This window comes from Ambystoma mexicanum, chromosome 5p, assembly GCF_040938575.1.
Source record: "Ambystoma mexicanum isolate Mex_15411 chromosome 5p, UKY_AmexF1_1, whole genome shotgun sequence".
Taxonomy (NCBI): domain Eukaryota; kingdom Metazoa; phylum Chordata; class Amphibia; order Caudata; family Ambystomatidae; genus Ambystoma; species Ambystoma mexicanum.
Window position 1 is genome coordinate 198195864 of NC_090930.1, and position 15210 is coordinate 198211073.

The 15210-nt window shown below is 43.0% G+C and overlaps 1 long non-coding RNA gene across 1 annotated transcript in view; it reads left to right on the top strand.

Annotated features, from left to right (window-relative positions):
• The window catches only part of LOC138480847 (uncharacterized), a 123680-nt gene that overhangs the window by 94896 nt on the left and 13574 nt on the right, over positions 1–15210 (top strand). The gene's annotated exons all lie outside the window — the stretch shown is intronic.

The following is a 15210-nucleotide window of genomic DNA, read 5'->3' on the forward strand; positions in this document are numbered from 1 at the left end:
AGATGAGGCCATAAGTGGCACAAAGGGAGCAGCACTTGGCCATAGGAGGCTGCAAACAGCAGATTATAACAGTACATGGGCATTTGAAGCTGCACTCTGCATATGTTGGCATAACATGGGCATGCAAGGCATATGATGGCTGTACATGTCTGGGGTTGCTCATGGACTCCTGAAGAAGGTATGTGACCAAGCAGTTTGGACTGGACTGCTCCTTTTGTGGTGCAATTAAGCCTGATTTGCATATGGTCTTTTCCCTTTTTGTAATGGCTTAGAAGACTGAAGAACAATGATCTGTGGAGGGGGTGGGTGGGTTGACCAAAGCAATGCAAGAGGTTAAGATCTATTCTAAACCTTCCAGCCATCAACTCTTTTGTGTTGCTGTAGTCACCTCAAGTAGGATGGGTTTAGCCATATGTGGGTGCTGTGCCTGTTGGGCCTAGAGACCCAAGCGACACAAGTCTGCTGAAGTTGCTTGTGGTCTCATGCAGGGGTCTATGTTCATTCATCGCCTGTTTTTTTTTTCACTGTACTTTTACCTAAAATGTTTTGGCAAACAAAATCGATATTGTTTTGGGGTGGGGGTGGGCACCACATCCCTATTATTTATTCCCTATATACCACCCCAACCCGACCCCATAGATGCTCTCTTACCGAGCCCCCACCAACTTTTTAAAATTTATTTTTGGGAAAAACATTTTTGGCAAAAAGTGCAGCAAAAAGGAACAGGCGATGAATAAATGCCGTACCCTTGTGCAGAAGGGATGTGAGCAAGCAATTCAGGCTAGACTGACCCTTTTGAGGTGGGATAAAGCTTGATTTGCAATTGTCTTTCCCCTTTCTGCAATGGCTTGGCAGCCCGAAGAACAATGGTCTGGAGGGATGACCAGAGCAATGCCAGATGTTAAGCTTGATTCTAAACCTTCCAGCAATCAACTACAGTTCTGTTTCAGCTTAAGATACCTGTTGATGTGGCAAGTCATGGCAAGTCGTGTCTTTGACTTTTTGTGTAAAAGCAGGTATAATATAGCAGGGTGTTCCCACACATTGTTTTAAATAGAAATAATTTTTCATTGAGGAGAGTGCCACCCAGAAAGCTGCAATTTTGGATATATATAGTGTACCCTTAATAATATTTAATCATCAGTTTAAGAAATGCTATTTCTTCCAAGTCATGACTCATGATACTTAGAAATGTCCAAGTTACAATGTAAGGAAATTAGCCATGTGTTGAATTCTTCCAATAACTCCCTTGAGCCCCGCTATATAAGAAGAATGGGATCTTAATATATTTACCAGAAATGTATGTGGCTGTAGAAAAACTGACCTTGATAACTAAACTTGTCCTCACAACTGGTAATAAAGATATTGGCAAGTCTGGGTGAAAATTATGCACTCATTGTTGTTCCTCTAACCGTCAAGAGTAATAATACATTCTGGCAGGACCCCACAGAGAGATGTGCTCCTGTTAAGTGCTATTGCTATGAATTTAATAGCTTCATCTTGTGGGATACTGGTATACGGCGATGTTAGATCAAATGTCACTAAACATTCTGAATTGTGATATAAGGTTTTCCCTTCGATCATGGCAATAGCAACCCTTTCAATTATGAGGGTGAATATCTAGCAAGGGGTTGGATAAATGTGCCCACATACTAGCCCACGAGTTCCAGGCATTAACCATAGAGATATACTATGGTTCTGCCTCACGGATATATCAGATCCTTGTGGCTGTATATGCAGGGACATCTGATATTTAAAGGGTTAAGGAAGCTCAGTCATTTTACTTTTAACCATAAAAAGACAGTACCACCTTCCCCACACCTTCAAGATGTGTGTGTTTCCTTTCTAGTTGTGGTACTGTCAGCAAAGGCTTACATAGCACTAGCAAATTTACACCTGCAACCCACAGAGAGAAAGCATGAGACACACAGATACCTAGAGTGAAAAACTGAAAGAGAGAGAGAGAAAGAAAGTATGCTAGACCAATAATGTGATATGCTGGGCACACCTAATCAGATTTTATTGTAGGACCCATTAAACAAAGAGTTACTCATGAGCAGGTCATAAGTGGAAAACCCATGGCCGAAGGATGGGAGTTCATCTGCCTATGACGTAGACTGGGTCAACTGGAGTTTTGTTTATTTAATTTTTATTTTAAACTTTTATAATGGGCTAAATCGCCCATAGGCCTCAACGCGCACATAAAGAACACACAAGATGGAAGACACATATGCAATCAAATCAGGGACAGATCATAGCCAATAACACTAGACAAATAATTAATCAGGGTCAAGGTTGAAGAGGAGAGTCTTAACACCTTTCTTAAACTCCAATAGAGAGTTTACATTCCTATGATGGGGAGGAAGATTGTTCCAGGCCAAAGTCGCTTGAACATTGAACATGTTGTCCCCAAAACTGGAAATCTTAAATCTGGGCTGCACATGTTTTCTGGGATCAAAAGAACAGAGGAAGCGACACAGAGAAGAAAAGGACAGCTGATCAATCAGATATTGTAGGGCATCCTATTACAACACTTATAGGTCAGAGACAGAAGCTTATGAGTAACCCGATGTTTAACAGAGAGCCAATGGAGCTCTTGTCTGGCCTCACTGACATGGTTTCTCCTGGATGTCCCAAAAACGTCTCTGACTGCACTGTTTCGTCCCACTTGTAATGCGTGAAGGTTTGCTTTCAATGCTCGTGCAAGAAGGCTATTGCCATAATGCAATCGTGAGTTGACCAGGGCTGTGGCTAATAGAGATCTGTTTTTGACCGAGAGAAAAGGGTGAATGTAGTTCAATAATTTGCAGGTATATCCACAAGATAATCTTTCTTAAGCTACATGGGGTTTCATGGACATATAAGGTGACGCTTAAAGTCTTTACTGACTTGCCACTTTAACTTTGTTGCCAGCTATGTAAAAACTCTCATAATCTGGCCACGTTTTTTGATTTTATTTCCAGAGGCTATAATCAGAAGTTTGGATTTATCAGCATTCAATGCTAGAGAATTCATCATCATCCATTCCTGAATCTTCTGGTAGATGCAACTAATAGTATTGGTGTCATTGGTGTAATACCCAGAAAGTTCAATTAAGACCTGGGTCATCTCCATAGTTGGTATATTGGACACCCAGATCGTCCAGAAGTGAGAGCAGTGGCATGGTGTATATATTAAATAATGTAGGCAAGATACAAGATCCCTGAGGTACTCCACAAGTAACATGAGCAGGAATAGAACTGGCATTATCCAAGGCCACTCTGGCATTTCTTGTTCCCAAAGAAGAGGAGATCCATTGAGAGACAATAGGTGAGCAAGTTAGAGTAATCGCCCTTCCAAGAGGGTGGTCATAGAGACACACTTACAAGTATGCTCCCACAACACTCTTGTGTGTCTACCATACGTCATCGCGCTTGACGTAAATATAAGCGTCCCGCCTCGTGTTGAGAAGACTTTGCCTTTCCGTGAGTCAGGTGACGCGTAGCCAGAGGAAGTGAGAAATCGGAAGAGATTACAGCATTTGTAAGGTGAGACAATACGACCGGGAGTGCGCAGGTTTTTTGAAGTCATTTCCCTCTCTCCCCCCAAAGCTCACATCCACCTTTTGGTTATTCCACTAGGCCAGCGGGAAGCACTATTCCATTTTGCACGCGGCCGAAAGCAGCCGGAGTGAAACAGATGGTGAAACGATTAAGGCGCACCAACAGTGAAAATGTTCCCACTGTGAACGATCATAGCGGGTAAATGAATACTCGGCACAAGTTTGTGTTGTAGACAGATATAGTATGTTTGTATATATAAAAAAGGGACGGACATTTTATTTTCTTTATAGCCGTCCTGGCAGTGGTGTTGCAACCATTAAGGCTTCATTAGAACAAAAGAACCGGGCATTCGCAAATATCTGAAACGGTAATGAGTCACGACAGAGGCATTTTGCCTTACTCTTTGTGATAAATGCTAAATAACAATAATTAGTGAAATCACGCATTTAAAGCACAAAGTGCACATTTTGAGCCTCTCATCTGAAAGTGTTCGAACTAAGTAATTGAAGGGAAATATTCCATTATGGGTAATGATGATACCAAAAATAAAACAAAATCTTTCTGTTTAGAATTATATAGAGGTGAAGATGTATAGGGTGCCATGAGAGACCTGTCATGCCAAAAGTTGTAGTAACCATGTTTTAAGACCACACATTTGTTTGTTTTTTGTAGAACGTTGAGAATATGGCTAGAATCGTGTGATGTCATGTGAGGAGATGGGAACACATGAAAAAGAATAAGTGCCCTAAAGACAGTACCAACAGGAAAGGCAATTGAGATTGATTTATGTGCATCTTCTTATCATTATTTTTGGGCCTAGAAACACATTTTGTGAGTTTAGGCACATTTTCTTGACCTCATAAGTAAAGGGGGTATTAGCAGAAAAAGCAGCAGTAGAGATATTAGTCAGCTCTCCACCCAGGCACAAAAGGGCCTAATGTGTATGTTTCTCTGTCATATGGGTTATATGTAGATGTGTAGATGTCATTGTTAGAAGGAATGTTGATTATGTTGTTGTTTTTATACAATATTGTCAATTGTGATGATGTATTTGATAAATATTAAAATATGTATATTTTTGGATAATACATGGTCATTTGCCCTTTTTGATGGTGAAGGGGTGAACATGACTAGGTCCTTGGGCATGTAAAAACTCACCTTAAACAGAAAGAAAAGGAAGCTGTTCTGTGGGCTATTGTATATTTTGTATAGGAAGCACTGTCCAGAATTTTAGAAAGAACGACACGTGGGTGATAGGGCGATAGTATTTCACTAAGTTGGATCAAGAGTACTCTTTTTCAATAGGGGGTAATCCATACTTCTTTAAGAATCAAGGTACATTGGCTTTGATGAAAGAGTGATTGACTAGGCGTGCCACCCATGGGGCAAGTGTATTTATACAAGCTTTAAAAATACTGGACGGACAACTGTGCCCTATGGAGGTAGTGGACTTCATATCTGTAACAATTTTGCAGATCTGAACCGCAGAATAAGGTTGGAAATAGAACAGAGGATGCTCAGGTGGCTCCTTGATGTTACAAACATATATGTTAACACAATTGGAGGATGTGGGGAGAGGCAAATGAGCTTGAAGTAGCTGGGCAGCAATAGTAGATGGGGATGTATACGAATTGTTCGAATCACAATTGACCTTTGCACAATTGACCGAATTGTGAAGGTCAATTGTTATTACATATCTGCGGGGGGAAACCCCTCGCAACCTCATGGTCAATTGTGCAAAGGTCAATTCGGACCCTTGACTTTCGATCAATTGGGTCATTCGAACAATTGTGTTCGAACAATTTGGGTAATACCGTAGATGATGGCCGGAAATGTTATCATTAAATTTGTCATGTATAAGTTGATACCAGGACGATTCCCTATGTATTTTCAACTGGAGTTCTAGTTTCATATTCTTTCACAATTGCAAAGAGCCCCTGTGTGTTAGAATTTGCAGATGAAATCCTGTTCTTGAAGCTGAGCGATTTGGCATCTATAACAGCCTGCTTTAGTTTGGATGCAAATTGATTGTAGAGGGAGTGAAGGAGGGCAGTGGGATTCTTCCACCAGTTTCTTTCAACTTTCCTTTTTTTACAGTGAAGGTTGAAGACTGAGTCATCAAACCAAACATTCTTGCTGGTTTTACCTTTCACCAGCTTGCGTTTTTTAGGAGAAAAATTGTTAACAATGTCGCCGATGGAGTGTATAAAATGGTTGGCCAAATCGCTGACGTTAATGAAGGGATCAGGAAGACTCAAATTAGCTAACAGCTCGGGGGACAACATTTGAGGCATAAGCTTTGGCATGAACACCCACAAATGAGAAAAGGAGCACTCTGTCAGAAATGCCCTCTGTAGATTCACTTTGCCCAATCGGTACCCCTTCCTCCTCCTCCTCACCTGATTCTTCAGAAGTCAATGAAGGTTTCCTTTCTTTTCTTCTTCGTGATACCCTTTTCTTTTAGAAGAGATTCAGCCTCCCTCGGATGGAAGCCACAATGTCACCATAGAAGCACAGCTGACAGAGGACCCTCACCCGTGAGTGCCTGGGATAAGAGGAAAAAGCCAAAGGCAAAAAAAAACTCTTGTGCATTGTCCAGTTGCTTGATGTTGGGTGGTGATGTTGAAGGATTCTGGGAATTCGAGTTCTGCGATACAGGTAAGGTGATCCCAAATGAAGCCTTAGGTATGTGGAAGCTTCAAGGTACAAAACAATCCCCAAACTGGAGTTTTAGAGAGCCAGGAAGCCTACAGGTTATGTACTGGCAGATGCGGTACATACAATGCGTGCGAGCGCACAAGAACAAGAGAAAATGAATACCGCAGAAAGTCGTGGTAAGGGAGAGAGAAAAAAACTCTGAACAAAGAAGTGGTAGAGAAGACCAGAGGAACAGAAAAGGGTGGACTGCTGAAAGAGAAACAGCGACCCGGCAAACACCGGAACAGCAGAGAGGCAAAGAGGAGAAAGTCAGAGAATCCGAAGGCGGAGAGAAAAAGAATCCCTGTGGTACCGAACGGATACCGTGGCGAACACAGGCTGGGAAGCAAGAACAAGGAAGACTGGCTGAGACTGGAGGAAAGGCAAGGAGGACACAATAACACCCAGTAGAAAGGAAGACAGGAAAGTAAGGCAGCCGCAGCCCCAAATTTGAAAAACACTTGCTAGCATCGGACCCAAAGTGAAAGCAAAAGCACAGTGGGGTTGCAACGCGAAGCCCGGAAAGGGAGGCGGGGCTAAGAAGGGAAAGCAGGCACCCGACCTCAGAGGCTAGAGCGCAGCAAAGCAAAAACGTGAGAAATGTTAAGGGACAGTCAATGGCGACGAAGCCTCCAGGAATGCAACAAGCGCCAAGAAGTCAGGCGCGTGACAGTATGCCTCCCTCCCAGGGGCAAACTACCAGGCTTGCCAGGGTGTGATCTATGATACAACGGAACCAAGACAGGTGCAAGCACCTGTGAAACAGATTCCCAGGAATCCTCTGCATGAGAGTAACCTTTCCAATGTATCGGGTATTCCAAACTCCCCTTCCTGTATCTGGAGTCCATAATTCTTGCCACTTTGTACTCCTCAGGGGTGTTGTGAACAGGTAGACAGCCTGATGGATTTGCCCTCGAGTAAGGATCCTCATGGTATTCTTTCAGTAAGGAAGAATGGAAAACAGGGTGTATGCGCTCCATGCTACTTGGCAGTTTTAGATGGTAAGCTACCGGATTGATCCTTTTGATGATTGGGTAAGGATGCAGGTAACAGGGTGACAGGTTTGAAGGATGTAACCGTCTCGGTAAGTATTTGGTGGATAGCCAAACTTAGGAACCTGAGGTCCAGATAGGGGATTCTTGGCAATGTGTGTTGGTCTGGGCCCGGTAATGGTTTTGGCTGTCCAGAAGACCTTCCTTAGCGACCTTGTGAGCTTATGAAATGCGGGCTAGCACAGCGTTCACTGAAAGCACAGAGGAGGCTTGCAGATCATTAGGAAGGATATCGAGAGGATGGAATCCATAGTTACAGTATAAGGGGCTTAGGTTAGTGGCAGAATGCTTTGAATTGTTGTAGGAGAACTCAGCAGTGGATAACAGCGAAACCCAATTGTCTTGCTGATGATTGGTGAAGCAACTGAGATATTGTTCCAAAGACGAATTCAAACGCTCGGTCTGCCCGTTGGTTTGCTGGCGGAATCCTGAGGAGCGAGCCCTTTCGATGCCTAACTTGACACAAAGGGCCTTCCAGAACCGAGAGGTATACTGGCTTCCCCTGTCAGAGGTGATCTAATCGGGTAAACCGTGTAGTCTGAATACATCTCTGGCAAACACGGTCACCATAGAATCAGCGGTAGGTACCCCAGGCAATGGAGAGAAGTGAGCCATTTTGGTAAAGTCATCCACCGTGACCATGATACAGGTACACCCATCCGAAGGGGGAAGATCAACAATGAAGTCTGTGGTGAGATGGCTCCACGGCCATGTGGGGGGGTTTATCCTGTTGGAGCAAACCGAGCGGTCTTTGGGTACTGTATTTTCCTCTACAACAAGTAGGACAGGAGGCAACATATTGTTTCACTTCTGTAATAAGACCCGGCCGACAGAACTGTCACTGAAGGAGATCCACTGTAGAAGAAACCCCTATATGTCCAGCCATGGTACTGTCGTGGCACCATTCCAGGGCAAACTGCCTTGAGACAGGATCAGGAAGGAAGAGGCGGTTGTTGATGAATATAAATCTGTCTTGTCTGTGGACCGTATCCTGAGGTTTAAGCTGGGGTACCTGCTGGGTAGTGAGAGAGGCTTCCTTCACCTTCTGGAGAAATGAGGAAACGGAACACACAATCTTGTTACAAGGAATAATGTATTCTGGGGTGTGTTCCATAGACATCCCTGGAGTGGGTATTCTGGAAAGGGAATCAGCCAGGACATTCTTACTCCCTGGTAGATAGGTTATTACAAAATCATATTGGGAGAAGAAGTGTGCCCTGCCGGGAGATGACGCACTCCATCTGTTGGATGACTTTGAGATTTTTATTGTCAGTTCTGAGTTGGAAAGGGTGTATGGCGCCTTGATGCAAGTGGCGCCACTCTTCGCATGCGGTTTTCATGGCTAGCCGTTCCTTCTCTATAGCAGAATAATTTGCCTGGCTTGAGTTGAGCGTTCTGGAGAGATAGGCCACAGGATGTTCCACCCCGTCATGTTCTTGAGGAGTGTGGTGATCGGGAGGAGAGCCTCTGAGAATCGGTGTATGAAGCGACGATATAAATTGGCTAATCCCAGGAATCTCTGAGAAAGTCAGAGAAGCCGAAGGCGGAGAGAAAAAGAATCCCTGCGGTACCAAACTGATACTGTGGCAAATACAGGCTGGGAAACAAGAACAAGGAAGACCGGCTGAGACCGGAGGAAAGGCAAGGAGGACACAATAGCACCCAGTAGAAAGGAAGACAGGAACGTAAGGCGGCAGCAGCCGCAAGAGGAAAAACAATTGCTAGCGTCTGACCCAAAGCAAAAGCAAAAGCACAGTGGGATTGCAACGCAAAGCCCGGGCGTGGCTAAAAGGGAAAGCAGGGACCCAACCTAAGAGGCTAGAGTGCAGCAAAGCAAAAACATGAAAAACTTTAAAGGGACAGTCAATGGTGGCGAAGCCTCCAGGAATTCCACAAGCGCAAAAAGGGAGGCACGTGACACACTCAGTCTGGCATTGAGTCATGGGGGGAATAGGCAGGCAGGGTATGTTGAGGCTGAGGACATAGATATTTGATAGATAGGCAAGGATGGAAATGGGGAAGGTTAAACTGAGCATCTCAGGGCCAGGGCTAAGAACCTACTGGGATAAAAATAGATACTTGTCATCAGTTCACAACTTTACTGAGATGAAGGACTGAAGGGTGAAGATGTTTTTTCCAGAGACTACCCAATTCACAGAGAAATATGCAACAACATAGTCTTCCTATGCCAATGCCCATAGGTGTGTGATAGGCAAGTTATTCTAAGGTTGGCAAATAGCTTAGAGGGGTGAGCACTCACTGCTGAGATCTGTGTGTGCTGTGCAGGTTGCAAGTTCTAATCCTGGCAGGGCCAACTCGACCTTTCAGCTTGGCATATATAGTATAGCAACCAACTCTTTGCGAGAGTTAAAAAAGGAATATGAATTTACCATAAAATATCATGGAGAAAGATGTGTTATCTGCTGTAGGTCTAGATACCAGGCCATTGTGTTTGCAGAGAGCATGCACCGCACTCCACACAATTGCTTTCCACATTTTTGAAAGGGTAACATAATCGGTGAGTTCTGCAATAGTAGGCTCTGTTATTGGAAACAAGCAAATAGACTTTCCTGTGCCACAAACATGTTATCAGTATCACAACTCTAATATTTTATTACAGTTAAGTTGTGAAACTACAAAGCCTGTTGCTTGATTCAGCACAGAGCAGAATTCCAGCTGCCATTGGAGCACTTAACGATGCGTGATTAATTTTTCACAATCAGTTTTTCTGAAATACCTTTCTGTGACATTTTGCAGTCATTAACTGGTAAGGAACTGCTTATGTTAGTGTCTTTATTTTGTACACTTCTGAATTTTAACACAGGAGAGCAAGAATCTATCTGCATGTTATTACGTATTTTAAATCACAAAATGGCTTTTAAGAGCATTGTATTAAACTGGTCAAAACATTTTTTGTGACGCTGTACACGCTGCATATGGGTGTGTTCATTTTCATTGAAACAGATTCCACATTGATTATATGTACCCAAAACTAGATCTACTGCATTGCAGCCTTGCATTGAAATCGCCACACAGCCCTAACACTATAGAGGCTGCAAAATACATATGCTTACCTCTAACTTAATGCTCTAGCGTGCAGAGTGGTGCACCAAGATATTTTTAAGTTTAATTAAACTTTGAATTCTTTGCAGGTAGAGATGCAGACAAATATTGTATTTAGAAAAATTAAAAGTTAGCTGCAGCAGTGAAATGTTAATGTAGAGGAGCAGGTGGATACGTCATCCCTAGCTCCCACCCCCTCACCTTCGTCAAACTGGAATAGCAGGAGAAGCGCCCTATGTGGGACACCAGGTATCATCCCAATACCACATCAAGTGTATGAGAGACGATATGCACTCAGACAACCATACCGAATGTACCCTCGCACTGAAAGGGTGGAAGGATGTCGCCAGACCCCATTGGACATCACAGAGCTGTACGTGAAATCTGACGAGGGCAGAGTGACATCATGAAGGGAAGACACAAAGACACATTGAACCGATATGCAAATACTGAAGAATAAAGATGTAACTGAAGTAACAAGAGAAACATTTAATCCAATACAAATAAATCATCTATGAAAATAAGATAAAGTAAACTGCTGACTAATAAATGTACATAGACAGAAACGCAAAGTAGATGAGACATAAAGAAGTTTGCTGCAGAGGAATATATAAAGTGGCTATGGCAGCCATGATGGAAAGGTGAACGCCGGACTAGTATTAAAACCAATCAAGCAACCTCAGAGGCAGACCAGGCCTGCAGAGTCATGAGATGCTTCAATACCAGCTGTGTGTGAAGAACAAAGAGAAGTCTATTGGCCTAGGATCAAGGATGCTATTTCAAGGAATAATTGCAAGGCACAAGGGGAGTCAAAAGGATAAGCCATGTAGGTAAGACATATTTCTCTTCGATTAAGCAAAGAGGAAAACATCTTCAAGAGCCATGCATTGGACAATTAAAAGATGCAAAAAGCCTATGCAAGGTGGAGTGAGCAAGTCTCTAGAGGCTGAGAGGATTAATGACACCCAGTACAATTACATCAAACAGCAGTAAATAAAAGGTCGAGATGGACACATTTGCGGTCTCCTCACACGTGATTCAGGAGTCAAAAACAAGGGTTATTTATTAAGCTCTAGACAAAGACAATGGTGTACCTACACCCCCTTATATGTCCCAGAGGAAAGAACAGACTGCAAGGTCAACTACAAAGGAGAAGCCTTGGCTTAGGGCCGGACCGATGAGAGATGATGGACTAATTGGGAAGGCGGGGAGTACCTGGGGTCCATTTTGCTTTCGTGCTGCTAACGAGCCGAAAGTCCAAGGTTAGGAAAGCATGCGAACCAATCACAGGGTCTATGTAGCAACATGCTATACAATGTTGCAAAGGCCAGCCTGCTGCCGTTTTTCTTCTATAATCAGTGTTATATGTATTTATAGGTAGTTTGAGGCATGCCTAACAGATAAGAGGTAGCCAATGGTGTTAGGCAGAATTGCAGGCAGTACCCTCTGGGACCACTACCCACAGTTAGGACTACAAGTGTTAGCCAAACCAACCTTTGGTATAAGTCTGTACCACACAGTTTTTGGTAGCGAGCTGAGCAGCCAGGCTTATCTCAAAAGTGAATGTGAGCAATACAAGTAGTTACACAGAGGACTTACGATCACAGTGGTTCAAGTAAACACGTATACACAAGGTTTCCTGGTAAAAACACTTAGTAATTTATTACACAATCATTTAGAAAACATTTCACTAGCAGAAGGCAACTTAATATTGTATACCCATACACTTCAATACAAAACTGTAAGCTTTTGAGACAGTTTGAGCTCCCCTGAAATAGGAGCAAAATGGCAGTTCAATTACTTAGCAGTGAGCAAAAAGGACAAAAGTAAGTAGAATAGATCACATATACTTTCTAGGCAGTGCAAATAGTTTCCGTTCACCAGAAGAGTTCAATTCAAGTCAATAGGCCAGGCCAAAGTCAATGGGCTAGTGTTCTGGATAGGAAAGAGCAGATCTGGTATCAAACGGTAACGTCTTTGCAAAAGTTCTCAGAAGTAGTTTAGACGAAAAAGGATAATTTGTTGGGACAGAAACTGATTAGGCTTGCAAGTTGAGAAAGTTTCACGAACTTTCACTGTGAGAGTGGCGTTCTCTCAATCGGGTTGGCACAGTACCTTTGTATGCAGAAAACAAATGTTGCTGAAGTCGTGGTTCCTGGCAGGTCCTGCAGATCTCACTGTTCCTGAGCCTCAGTCATGGGGACAAGAGGGAGGACGCTGGGGGACACCTGCACGGGATCGTTGAAGCAAACAAGATGGAGTCACTTCAGTTCCAGTAGCTGTAGATTCAAGAACACAAACTGGTGTCCCTCTACCTGGTTAATCCTAACCAGCCTTGAGAATGGTATCCAGGTGTCTTATGAGTTGATTGGTCCCACCAACTCAAAGGAAGAAGCCGTCCTTGAAGGAGCTTCTCTGTCGAATGGAGTTTGACAAATCAGACCTGCAGCAGGGCTTCACCAGGCAAACCAACGGTCCAAGAGTTGCAGCAGCTGTCCTCTTCCAGCTCGTCTTCAGTTCTTTCGTTCCAGTGGTCGACTCTGCTTTTCAGTCCAAGAGACTCGCCTTTTAAACAGTTTTCTCTCTTTCATTCCAGCCTAGGTGTCACTCACCCAGCAGGGTGGCTGTCCTTGCTGGACAGTCAGCCAGCCAACCACGCCAGAGTGCACTTGAGTGTCCTAGGAGACTAAGCACAGGGAGTTTCGGGTACCTCCCTCACTTCCTGCCCACCCAAGACACTCAGACACCAGAGGCGGTCTTCAGTCCTGAAGCTCGCCAAAGGCACACGAACAAAGGGACTAAACCTGGTTTGGCGCGCAGAGACAAACACTAGAAGGACCTTTCCAAAAAGAAACAGCAAAAAAAGAAGACCAGCACTTAAGGCGCCATCTTGAAAAACATGGCTCCCGTGATTTTTAGCTACCGGTGTTCGCGGTCGGAAAAAGTCATGGTAGTTCATTGTAAAACTACTGCCACCAACCTTTTCAATAGGAAAGGGTAGCATTTGACTGCTACATGAGTGATACTATGCAACCCCTCCAGCACTCCATTGTAAGATGGTGTGTGCTGGGTCTATGAATTTGGAAATACTAGTAAAGTCAATTTCACTTTACATTCTCTGGTAAACAGTAGTTTATCCCAGTGAAGGAATTTAAATCTTTGAGAAGTCTAAAAAGACATCCCCGTGTCATTGCACTGAACGTGCTGCGTAACACACATGAAAAGATGATGCCTATGGAGTTATCTAAAACTCCACAATCAAAGAACACAAATGTAAAACACACATCAAAATATATGAAAGAGTGGGAAAAAAAGGCTCCAAAATCCAACAAAGTTGCTGGGGGTCTCTTAGGTGAAGGGAATTAGCATTTTTATGAGAATTCTCCCTAACAGTGCTGAGTTAAGTGCTACTTTTACTGTTGAAAATGTTTCTATCTCGGACTTCAGGAAATTGAAGAGATGTATTGGTGAAGTGCATTGTGACAGGGATGCGAATGTTGAACTTTTCACTACTTTTCACTACTGGCGTTCAGTGCCTTGCGAGTAGGGTTTATCATCGAATTGTATCGAATTATAAGGAGAATACTGAATTACTTAATGAATGGAGCAGAAGAGTGGGTTGTGAAATCACTTCTGACCTGTGGCTTGTGATGTGTGCGAATGTGAAGCTTTGTTCGATAAGTTTGACTGAACGTTTGAGACAAATTAAAATTCTCAATAGAGTTCTTTGGAGCCCGGAAAGGCTTAAAAATAGAGGTTTGTCTGATTCTGATGTTTGTTGGTGTTGCTGGAGTGAGAAAGGCAGTATGGAACATTTGCTGTGGGACTGTGTGAGGGTTCGTGGTTTTTGGCATGAGGTTTGTATTATTTGTCTCAGGTGCTTCTATTTGCAAAATAATGATTTTGAGGAGCTGGAAATCGTGCGTCTCACCAATATTGGAGGATTGGATTACAGAAATGAACTGCTTAGCGAATATTGAGAAATTTATATACAGAAAAATGGGAAAATTGAGCTTATATACGAAGGTCTGGGGAGCTTTTTTGAGTAGGTACTAGTTCATCGTTAAATTGTATATTTAAGGTTTTTTTTTTCTTCTTTCTTTTTCTATTCCTACATGTTTATATCCTTTATGCTGTGTTATGATACTTTGTGATTTATTGTTCAGTCCTGTTCTAATTACTCAAATTAAAATAAAGAATTAAAAAGAATTCTCCCTAACAAATGGTGTCACTAACATTTATATATATTAAAGGTACATATGCTCCCTTAACCAATCCCTCCCTTCAATAGATTTTTCAGTTTGCCACGTAGGATAACTTCACAGCGGCGGCACCAGCTTTGAAGTGTTAGCCCCAAAAGCTTGGAACGCCCTCCCACTCAGCCTAAGAAAGGAAAACGCCCTCACGGCGTTCAGAAAGGTGCTAAACACCAAGTTATTCAACTAGACTGTACCTGCATGTTTGTATTGACGTTCCCCTGTAACCATGGAACACTTCCACAACACTGTCTTTGAACCTCTGTAATCTTGTTTTCAAGAATCTGTTTTTTAAGCTGTATCTAAGTGAATGTACTGTAACAGCGCCACGATGCCTCAGGGCCGTTTGTGCGCTTTATAAATTCAAATAAATAAATAAATAAATAGCTGACGTACATTGAGGTATAAAAGCTTTGTATAACCAAATGTGGGTGTGAGTGTGTGCAGTACAGCCCGTTGTTCACCAGATTGCCCTACTTTATTTTATACTAAGAATAAAGTAGTACTTTGCCATATTCTTTGAATCTGTCCAGTTATTTGGGTCCAAGACTTTTATTGGCAATTCCATGTAGCACATGAAACGCTTCAAGGTAGTGGAGC